We start from the raw sequence: 11,899 nt of genomic DNA, 5'->3' as shown, positions 1-11,899 counted from the left end.
ACACCAAAGGTTAAGAAGCACTGCCTTGAAGGGTGCCCACTTCCCGTCTTCTGAAGACCGCCCCCGGCCTCACATGGAGAGGCTTGATCTTTTCTTACTCGCCCCAGTAGCCAGTATGTAACTCTTCCAATATTTGAACAACCTTTCTGAGCCCTCCTGGGTTTTTCTGTCTATAGGGAACAGAAAAAAGAAAGGAAATAGCTATCATCACTGATCTGAGGCCCAGAGGGAGAGAGGAAGAGATCAAAAGTCAACATCTGTGATTCTGCAAATAGAAAATGAGATGTTTCCCAGGCGGGCCAGGAAGGAGCTCTCGGGTGCGTGGCTGGTCCTCTGTGGTCCCATCTGAGGTGGCTGGGCTCCATCCAGAGCCTTTAAAGGCAACCTCAGGGCTGCCCGTGCTGGGGCAGTGGGAACGCTCAGCCAAGCTCCCAGGGGGAACTTGGGGCAGATCTGCCAAGGCGCAGGCACCCGCAGGGCAGGTCCCTGGCAGCTCCTCTGCTCACTGGAGACCTTCCAGAAGGAGTGGATGACATAGCCCCTGGATATAGGACACTCTGTACAGGTAACAGGCCAGTTACCTCCTCCTCGTCCCCAGCTCTGAGCCAGTGCCTTGTCCTTCCTCTGTCTGGGGACCAGGTCTATCTAGAAAGTGATATAGAATCTCAAGCCTTCTTTCTGGTGTTCTTGTCAAGTTGTTTCTCTGAGGGAAGAGCCGGAGTGTTCCAGAGTAACAAAGCAGCCAGCACACTGGGCTGGGGCCAGATATGGAGGGTTGGAGGAGCGAGGGGATTAGTTGCTCTCCCAGAAATCCCTGTGAGCCATAGCTAGACGGGCATCCCCAGCAGGGCCCCCACCCCACACTCTCCCAGTGGGCCCCTCCTCTTTTAATTGTTGATACTCAGGGTAATCTGTTCTATAGGACAAGGTACCCGTGAACAAACATTTGTTCTCCTTCAGCACCACACTTGGCTCACGGCTGTGCATGCCCTTCCTTCCCATAGCCGGGGACCTCCCACCAGACAGGCTCACCTTGACTCAGATGCAGTTTCCCTTTCCTTGTTCTGGATTTGGGCCAAGAGCAAGCCTCACATGCACGGGCCTCAGGAACATGGATTCCCCCTGGAGGGCTCCTATGGGGAGGGTGTTGGGGAGCCAGGTTTACAACAGTGGCTGTGCTGGGAGCAATTTGGTCTGGAGAGGCCCTGAGCTGCATGCTCATCGCTGCCTTGGGGTTGTGCCTTAATTACTTAAGAAGCGGAGCTGGGTATTACTGAGCAACTATTCATTTCTGACCCAGTACCAGCCAAATAAGCAAAATTGGATGCATTCCTGGCTTGCAGGTTGAGAGTGGAAAAGAAATGTTTTCTTTCTCTGGCTTTTTTTTTTTTTTCTAGATGTTCAAGTCATGGTTTGTTTGTGGATAAAACTTTAAATGTTGGTGCTCTTTAACCAGGAATTCCATCCTCCTGAGGACATATTCAGGGATACGAACACAGGGCCACACAAATGTTCCGGACATTGCTCCTTAAGATTACATAATGTTCAGCAAAGTAGCATAAATGTTCAATGAAAGTAGCATAAATGTTCAACAGCAAGGATGTGGTTAAAAAATTATGGTTCAGCTTTATGGGGGGACAATGATACCCAATAAAGGTAATGTTCCCAAGAATTTTGATGACTGGGAATATACAAGAATCACGTGAATAGAAAAAAGTGGGATTCATAACTGTATAAAAAATTAACAACTGTGAAACTGTATATAATGTGGATGCTTATATATGTGTGTGTGTAATATATGAGAAAAAAGACCAAACCCTAAATATGCATAGTACCTATTTATGGATTATTTAATTATGGTTTTGTTTACTTGCTTCCTTATGTAATCTTTTCTATATTTTTCACGTTTTCTTGTCAGAATTTAAAAATGTTTTCTCGGGAGGGAAATCTGTTTGTATAAAAGGCCCTCCTTGCTCTCTCAGTGTCCCCCCTGTGCAGGCTGCCTGGCGCCTGGCTCCCCTCCTCAGTGGGGGGCACAGCTGAGGCCCCACACTCCTGCTCCCGCCAGGCTGTCTTCTGCTTCTCCAAATCCGAGCCAGCTGTGTGTGCGGCTCAGTGGGCCACCAACCAATTCTGCATGTCACCTGCGTCACTGAAAGGAAGCAAGGCAAATGCAAGCTCCAGTTTCTCTCCAAGGGTCCCCACCTGTCTCTGTGGGTTCTGGTTTGTCGTTTTCCCCCCACTCCAGGTCAATCTTCCCTTCCCACCTGCCAGCCCTAGGGACTGCAGGCCCAACACCTGATGCAGGAATAACCACTTTATGTAGACTGCTCAACCAGCATCCACAATTGCACAAGATATAATCCCCCCAAATACCTTTATTTCATATCACTCATAGAGGTTCTGCCTCTCTGATCAGACCCACTGGATATAGTGAGGGGCTCAAAGACACACAAATGCCAGGTCCAGGTGTTGATACCTAGACACGCTACAAAGGCTGAACTTCTTCTATAACAGCGTGCCCCCCCTCCCCCCCCCGTCTTTCAGTCTTCAACACCCGGGGTTATCTATTCTATGGGATAGATTGATATTGGCCCAATTTCTGCAGAAAGTCAATAGCATGGAGAAAAAATAGGAGTGAAGAAGAGGGGAGAATGGATTGCTAGGTTATAAGAGAAATAAAAGACAGAATATCCAGGGTGCCTGGGTGGCTCAGTCGGTTAAGCGACTGCCTTCGGCTCAGGTCATGATCCTGGAGTCCAGGGATCGAGTTCCGCATCAGGCTCCCTGCTCAGCAGAGAGTCTGCTTCTCCCTCTGACCCTCTTCCCTCTCGTGTTCTCTGTCTCTCATTCTCTCTTTCTCAAATAAATAAAATCTTTAAAAAGAAAAAAAAAAAGAATATCCAGTGCAAGGTGTAGGCTACATCCTGATTAGAATAAACCATCTTTGAGGAGATACCTTTTAGATAAATGGGGAAATCTGAGTTAGACACTAGATATTGGATCATCAGGGAATTACAGCTCATTTTGGTAGGTGTGACAGTGACATCGGAGTTCTGTAGGAAAATTTCTCATTTTTGAGATACATTCCAAAATGACACAGTGCTGGGGATTTGTGTTAAAATATTTTGGCAAAGAGAAAAAAAGGAAAAAGGGATAAATGAAGCAGGGGTGGAACATTTCTGATGATTGTTGAATTTGGGTGACAGATAACGGAGGTTCTTTTTACCTTTCACTCTTTTTTGGATATGTTTAGATCAGCCCTGGGGCGCCTGGGTGGCTCAGTCATTAAGCGTCTGCCTTTGGCTCAGGTCATGATCCAGGAGTCCCAGGGATCCAGCCCCACATGGGGCTCCCTGCTCAATGGGGGAGCCTGCTTCTCCCTCTGGCCCTTCCCCCTCTCGTGCTCTCTCGCGCTCTCTCAAATAAATAAATATTAAAAAAAAAAATAAATCAGTCCTGTGTTCTTGGGCACATGCTGGGGTTTGGGCCTCCAGCTGCATCCCTGCCCGAGAACAGAGTGGGGAACCACGCTACATTCTTTTTTTTTTTAAAGATTTTATTTATTTATTTGAGAGAGAGAGAATGAGAGATAGAGAGCATGAGAGGGAAGAGGGTCAGAGGAAGAAGCAGACTCCCTGCTGAGCAAGGAGCCCGATGCAGGACTCGATCCAGGGACTCCAGGATCATGACCTGAGCCGAAGGCAGTCACTTAACCAACTGAGCCACCCAGGCGCCCCACGCTACATTCTTGATGCTCAGGATGGCTTTCCGCCAGGGGTACAGTGCTCGGGGTGTCCTTTCCCCACGTTTCCCAAAGCTGCTGGGGCAGAGGAGTACAGGTGTGGTGTGTCCCTTGTCCTGCCGCCTCTATGGCTGTCGAATGTGCTGCTCTTAGCTAAGCTGGAGGGGACTAGCATCCAGGACTTTCTGTGGTCCACAGAGAGCTACAGGCTCCCTTTTCTCCATCCCAGTCTTGACATAGGAATCCAACTTTGCTTGGGTTCACACAGGGAAAGACCCAGGTTTGTGCAAACCAGGAGTGTATGAATTCTATGCCTGCTGTGGCTGGGGCCGGTGCAAGCAGGCGGGCGCCCTGTGCCAGGACCACGTGCAGAATCTCATGGCAATAAACAAAAGGTTCCATTCCACCCCTGGCCACCCCCTGCCTCACCAATTAATAAATATTTATTCAGTGCAAGGACTGGAAGGGAACTTAGAGAAATGGTAACTCTCCATCTTAAAACACAAAGGCCCAGAGAAGTGTGCTGAGTGGCCCAAAGCCGCTCTGGTGGTAATTTGTCATTCTGGCTAGCTGTCATCTGAACACTTTCCTCTGGGCGGGGGGGGGGGGGGGGGGGTGCTCCTGAGATAGCTAGCAGGCACGGACCCCTGCACCTTGGAGACTGGACGCTGAGGGAGGTCGGACTCTCCACACTCAGCCCTGGCAGCTGGGGAAGGGGCTCCTGAGTCGGGGGTGGTCGCTCCCCCCAGGTCAATGCTGCCACCCGAATCATAGGTGGGAAGATGAAGGTGTGAAACGAGGTAGGAGGTGGCAGCAGCAGGACGTGTCCGGGGTGGTGGTGCCCACAAAGCTAGTGGCCAGCGCCGAGTCGCTGGGCCTGGCCTGCCCTCCTGTTCTCTGAGTGGCCGTCTTCCTTGCTGGGTTGGTTTCCTATCACTTTTGTAACCACTTACCACAAATGTCGGGACTTCAAACAACACAAACTGACCATCTTACAACACTCTGGAGGTCAGAAGTCTAAAACAAGTCTAACAGGGATCGGGGTGCCTGGGTGGCTCAGTCGTTAAGCGTCTGCCTTCGGCTCAGGTCATGGTACCAGGGTCCTGGGACCATGCCCCACATCAGGCTCCCTGCTCTGCGGGAAGCCTGTTTCTCCCTCCCACTCCCCCTGCTGTGTTCCCTCTCTCACTGTGTCTCTCTCTCTGTCAAATAAATAAATAAAATCTTAAAAAAAAAAAAAGTCTGACAGAGATCAACTCAGGGTGTTGGCTAGACTGGTTCCTTCTGGAGGCTCTGGGGAGAACCCATTTCCTTGTCTTTCCCAGCTTCTAGACAAGGCCTTCTCCTGCATTCCTTGACTCATGGCCCCTTCATCTATCTTCAAAGCCAGCAGCAGAGCACCTTCAAATCTCTTTCTGACCTTCCCTTCCAACGTCACATCTCTTTTTCTGACTCTGACCTGCTTCCCTCCTCGAAGGACCCTTGTGGTTACATCAGACCCACCCGGATAATCCAGGATAATCTCCCCATCTCAAGATCCTTAATTTACTCACATCTGCAAAGCCCATTTTTCCACATAAGGTGACATATTCACTGGCTCCAGGAAATAGGACCTGGACATCTTCCAATACCATTATGCATCTGACCATGCCCTCCAATAAATCTTCATCCTGTTTCAGAAAACCAAGAACCGTTTCAATTTCCGTTGACCCTGGAACAACACGGGGTTAGGGCTGCTGACTTCCTGCGCAGTTGAAAATCCACATATAATTTTTGATTCCCTAAAAACTGAACTGCTGATAGCCTACTGTTGACTAGAAGCCTTATTGGGAACAGTCAGTTAAGAAAATGCTATTAAGAAAATCATAAGGAAGGGGGCACCTGGGTGGCTCAGTCATTAAGAGTCTGCCTTCGGCTCAGGTCATGAGCCCAGGGTCCTGGGATCGAGCCCCGCATCGGATTCCCTGCTCGGCAAGAAGCCTGCTTCTCCCTCTCCATCTGCCCCTGTTTGTGTTCCCTCTTTCGCTTTATCTCTCTCTGTCAAACAAATAAATAAAATCTTTAAAAAAAAAAAAGAAAAGAAAATCATAAGGAAGAGAAAATAACATTTGCGGTACCATACCGTATTTATTGAAAAAAAAATCCACGTGCAAGTGGACCCATGCTGTTCAAACCCATGTTGTTCAAAGGTCAGCTGCCTTGGCAACTGGAACCCCTGACTAGCATTGATACAACACTTGGAATTGTTAGAGCTCGAGCTGGGATCTGCTTTCTTTGAAGAAAACAGAACCTCCAGAGAGCCAGCTGGGCCCTGCTGAGAGGCATTCCCAGTATCTTGCACACCTGCTTGACTCCCATCACCTGCAGTCTCTCCAGCTGGGACCTTCACTGGCCTGGTGCCTCCCCGCAGAGCAGGTGCTCCATCGGGGTTTCGGGATAATAGGGGGGCAACAGGCAAGAAAACCTGAAACACGGGGCGCCTGGGTGGCTCAGTTGGTTAAGCGACTGCCTTCGGCTCAGGTCATGATCCTGGAGTCCCTGGATCGAGTCCCGCATCGGGCTCCCTGCTTGGCAGGGAGTCTGCTTCTCCCCCTGACCTCCCCCCATCTCATGTGCTTTCTCTCTCTCTCACTCTCTCTCTCAAATAAATAAATAAATAAGTAAATAATCTTAAAAAAAAAAACAAAAACCTGGAACAAATCCATACCTTCAGATTCAGTAATCCCTTTCCTGATAGCTACCTGAGGAAATGTGGACTAAGAATGCACCTTGCTACACCTCCCAGGGAGGCACCAGGGCCCAGGGCCCAGGGCCCCCTCCCCTCTCCTCCTCTCTCCGCCTCCCCCCCCCCCCCCCCCCGCAAGCTGGGGAAGGCAGGTGCTCCCCACCACTCCCAGGGAGTCAGGCCTGCTCCTGCCTGCAGTGGGTCAGTGCCTGCCCTGTGCGTGACAGCCCTCTGGCAGCAAAACTGAGTCACCCCAGGAACAGAGGGCGCGGAAACCCATGGAAATGTGGCTGAGGCCTCAGGTCTCAGAGGGGGGCAGGTGGGGGCGGGGGAGGAAGGCAGTGCCAGAGGTGGAGAGAAAACACTCTCCCTCCCTCCCTCGCTCAATTCCTCTCCCTCCTCTCCCTCCCTCCTTCCCCCTCTCTCCCTGCTCCCTCTCCCCCCTCCCCCTTTCCCCCCTTCCCCCTTCTCCCGCACTCTCTCTTTCTCAGCATCTTTGCCTCTCTTGCGCCATCTGGTCCATTTGCCTTCTCTGTTTAACATCCTAACATGGCCCAACCTGGCTCCCCCAGCCCTGGATCCACATGACCTACTAGATTAGGGCCTACTCCAACTGGCAAGTTTCTTTTCTGTCTGGTATTTCGCCTCAGTTGCTTGATCAAGCTTCACCACTCACGGGTCAGTGTGTGGATGGCCCACCGATCACTGGCCGTGGCCTGGACAGCTGGAGTCTGGTGGCTTCTCCTCAGGGATCAGGGGAATTGCTCTCTGTGGGTGGGGACAGCAGAGCCAGCAGAGGTGCTTGTTACAAATCCAGATTCCAGGGCCCCACCCCAGATCTGCTGAGTTGTACTTGCTGGAGAGTGAGGTTTGGGGAGGCAGATGACAAAGAATCTCCCTAAGAGGTTCCCCTGCACTCTAAAGTTTGAGAAATGCAAGGGAGTAGAGTTGGTCTTCCTTTCCCTACCATATGTGTTCAAACCTGAGCTGTCTCTGGCATCCACACTCTTTGGAGGAGGTGCTTGTCTCTTACTTTTTTCCGAGCATCAGGGCCCATGCTGCTCCCCCTGGAACGGGGCTGACATCTGAAGGCTGAACCTCCAGACTGGCCACCTGGCTTCATACTCTCGTCCCCTGCAGTGTCTGGCCAAGTGGCTGCAGCTGACCTTCTAGGGCAAGAGCAGCTGACTTGCACTGGGGAGAAAGGTCGAATGTGCACCCTACTTGAGTAGGAGGCTCCCAGTGCATGGGGGAGCTCACATGGGGCCCCCATGTTGGGAGAGCAATGACCTCCACTGGACACATGGCCAGGAAAGGCCACTTCTGGGTTGAGCCAGGCTTTCCACTGTGATGGCCTCAGTCCACTGGGAACAGTGGGAAGAACTGGGAGACTCACAATGGATATGAAAGCGCGAGGCTGCACGGGGCCACACAGCTGAAGAGATCCCCCTGCAGGAGTGCGAAAGAGCTAAGAAATCGGGTGTTTTGCAGACTTCCACAATCCAATTCCATGCGCGGGTATCAAATGCTGGCGATGGGGCGCCTGAGTGGCTCAGTCGTTAAGCGTCTGCCTTCGGCTCAGGTCATGATCCCAGGGTCCTGGGATCGAGCCCCGCATCGGGCTCCCTGCTCAGCGGGAAGCCTGCTTCTCCCTCTCCTACTCCTTCTGCTTGTGTTCCCTCTCTCTCTGTCTCTCTTTCTGTCAAATAAATAAAAATCTTAAAAAAAAAAAAATGCTGGCGATGGACGCGCTGAGCACAAATGAGAGGAACTCCAGGCCCCATCCTCTCTCTGGGGGGTGACGCACACATGTGCAACTAGAGACTGGAAGCTGGAGGTAAAAGAGCTTGCCAACCCTTTCTGCCCCCATTATAAAGAAGCAACTGAGGCCCAGAGAGGTCAGGAGTACAAGCTCAAAAGCCAGATGGTGGCCCAGGCACATTCAGTGCAGAAGGCAGAGACAGGATGGGGGCACCAGCAGGGGCTAGTGTGGGGCCGGCCCAGGGGGCATCTAAATAGAGCTCTGAAGAGACCGGAGGTGGCAAAGGAGGACAGTGGGAGGGGCATCCGGGAGGCAGGGAGGGAATGACACGCAACCTGGGGACCCTGGTGCTCACTGAAGGACAGGAAGAAGTAGCCAGGGGGAAAGCCTGCTACATCATTTGTGGGCTCCATGCCAAATAAAACTGCAGGGCGTCTGTTGGGTCAGGGAAGTCATGCTCCCTTTCCCACAGTCTGCTGGCTCCCATCTCCAATCAGAGGCCACATGACACTCAGGGATTCCGGGCTCTGCACAAGAATGCAGAGTATTGTACCTTGTACCTTGTACCTCCAGCAAGGGGAGGCAGAAGGTTCTGGCCAAGCCACCAAAGCCAGCCCTGAAGGGGGACAGCTGCTGACCCCCACCCTGAGGTGCCATGAGATGTGGCCCCACCCTGACCCTCCTCATGCCTGTACTTAGACCCTCGAGTCCATGCCAAGTGACCTAGGAGCCACCCTGGGCAGAGGACAGCAGTGGCTGGGGGCCAGGGGTGGGAGGGGCAGGCCACGTAGGGACTAGAGCCCCGGGGCTCAGAGAAGGAGATGAAGCTCCACTGTCCGAAAGACAAAACGGCTAAGAATTTCAGGGCAGCAACTGCAAGAGCATCGAATCCCAGAGCAGGGGCTCCCTTAGGAGCCATGGGGGCCTGTGTGACGGCGCGGGCTCACATGTGCACGAAGCTGGCCCTGGCCAGGGGACCTCACCTGCAGCCCTCTCCTCCAACCTAGGGTCCTTCATCCCCAGCTTCTGGAAGGCACAACTGAACAGCATCAATGCCCACCGGAGAGGGAACTGAAGAAATGAAACCAGGAACCGGTGCAGATGTGCACAGAGGAGGCAGCACTGGGGGGACGCAGGGCAGACGGAGAACACAGGCCACAGGTGACCACCACCAGAACCAGAAAAGCATTCTTTGTATTTTTTATTGAATACCTCCCATGTGGGTGAAATGATGTCCTGTTGATGTTTAGTTGTTTTTTTTTCTTCCCAACAAACTCTATTTTGATTTTCTGCAGACTGTCATCTGACATTCAAAACTGCATCAGTACCATAAAAACATATTTGAGGATGCTTGTAAATAAACGATTTGGGGGAATTGTAGCAATGGTTTTGTTGAACATTTTTTGTCATCCTAGTCTAAACAAGACTATACACGAGAACGTAAAACTTGTGATGTTTTCTTAGTTTTAAAACATCAACTTAAAAAATAGAGGTACATTTTTAAGCTGCCTACATTTACAAAGTCCTGCTTTCATTTTGTTGTTTAGAAATACCCAGTCATTGGTTCTTAGAGCAGGCCTGTGAGCTTAGGGGCAGGGGACCAACGGTCTGAGAGCCTGTTGTACTGTGGCCATTGATCCTAAAAGTGCACCCACGGGCCTGGCTTTGAGTCCTAGTTCAGAGACCTAAACTCTCTGATCCTCAGTTTCCTTGTCTGTGAAATGGGAAAATTGAATCTCTCATGTGTAGTTGGTGGGAGCCGTGTGTTCAGTGAGATGAGGTGTTAGAGCTCTAGTGTAATGGCAGGCACAGAGCAGATGTTGAGATGGTGGGTCTTTGTGTTTTAGTTTCAGGGGTAGATTTAATGGTTCATCAGTTGCATGTGCCCCTTACATCAAGTGTCCAGCTGTTTATCAGTTGCATGTGCCCAGTGCCCATTACATGAATTGTCCTCCTTAATGCCCATCACCCAATTATCCCTTCCTCTTAACCCCCTCCCCTCCAGCAACCCTCATTCTGTTTCCTAAGATTAAGAATCTCTTATGGTTTATCTCCCTCTCTGGTTTCATCTTCTTTCATTTTTTCCTCTCTTTCCCTATGATTCTCTGCCCTGTTTCTTAAATTCCACATACATGTGAAATCATATGGTATTTGTCTTTCTCTGATTGACTTATTTAGCTTAGCATAATACCCTCTAGTTCAATCCACGTCATTGCAAATGGCAAGATTTCATTCTTTTTGATGGCTGGGAAATATTCCATTGCATACATATACCACATTTGCTTTATCCATTCATCTGTCGATGGACATCTGGGCTCTTTCCACAGTTTGGCTGTTGTAGACATTGCAGCTATAAACATTGGGGTGCACGTGCCCCTTCGGTTCACTATGTTTGTATCCTTTGGATAAATACCTAATAGTACAATTGCTGGGCCACAGAAAGCTCTATTTTTAACTTTTTGAGGAACCTCCATACTGTTTTCTAGAGCGGCTGCACCAGCTTGCATTCCCACCAACAGTGTAGGAGGGCTCCCCTTTCTCCGCATCCCCGCCAACATCTGTTGTTTCCTGACTTGTTAATTTTAGCCATTCTGACTGGTGTGAGGTGGCCTCTCATTGTGGCAGAAGACATGAACAGACATTTCCCCAAGAAGACCTACAAATGGCCAACAGAGACATGAAACAAACGCTCAACATCACTCAGCATCAGGGAAATACAAAATGGTGGGTCTTTAAGTTCTCATTAAGTTCTTTAAATTCTCCCCCGAAGGCCACGCAAGAGGTACGATCGACCGCAAGGGGGCGACAGGAGCTGGTGAGGAGAAGTGTCAGGAGTCACAGAGGGCTGCCCCAGGAGGAGCCTGCACTTGGCAGTGCCTTCAGTCACTGGGACCAGCTGCCTTAAATATTCACGCCACATTTGAATACCTTAGTCCACAGTGTGGTATTTTTTTCCTGCCACCTTTTTAACACTCTGATGAATTATGTGCCTACTTAACCTAAATTCTGCCAACTCCACAAAAAGCGTATGCAATCTTCTGAGATAGAAGGTGTTATTCTGAGAAATAACGTTACTCTCGCCTTGAAATCTGTGGATTTGAAGGTGGCTCCTGCCTACTCCCAACATGGGAATCGGCGAAGTGTTTAAAAACTGTCACAAGGGGCGCCTGGGTGGCTCAGTTGTTAATCAGCTCAGGTCATGGTCCCGGGGTCCTGGGACAGAGCCCCTCATCGGCCTCCCTGCTCCACAGGAAACCTGCTTCTCCCCTCTCACACTCCCCTGCTTGTGTTCCCTCTCTTGCTGTGTCTCTCTCTGTCAAATAAATAAATAAAATCTTTAAAAATAAATAAATAAAAACTGTCACAAGACACTAAGCTTCCAGCGGGCCAGTCAACAGGAGGGCGTGTTCACAGAGGGAAGGTCTGTCCCAACAGAATTACACCAAAGTATTTTTTTCAGGATGAATTTCTTTTTTTTTTTTTAAGATTTTATTCATTTATTCATGAGAGAGACAGAGGGAGAGAGAAGCAGAGGGAGAAGCAGGCTCCCAAGGAGCAGGGAGCCCGATGCGGGACTCGATCCCAGGACCCTAGGATCATGACCTGAGCCGAAGGCAGACGCTTAACCATCTGAGCCACCCAGGCGCCCAGGATGAATTTCTTATCT

The sequence above is a fragment of the Eumetopias jubatus genome, unplaced genomic scaffold, assembly GCF_037043125.1.
Source record: "Eumetopias jubatus isolate StellerSeaLion01/CBP00866 unplaced genomic scaffold, mEumJub1_p1.0 scaffold_9, whole genome shotgun sequence".
Taxonomy (NCBI): domain Eukaryota; kingdom Metazoa; phylum Chordata; class Mammalia; order Carnivora; family Otariidae; genus Eumetopias; species Eumetopias jubatus.
Note: the sequence above shows the minus strand (reverse complement) of the source record.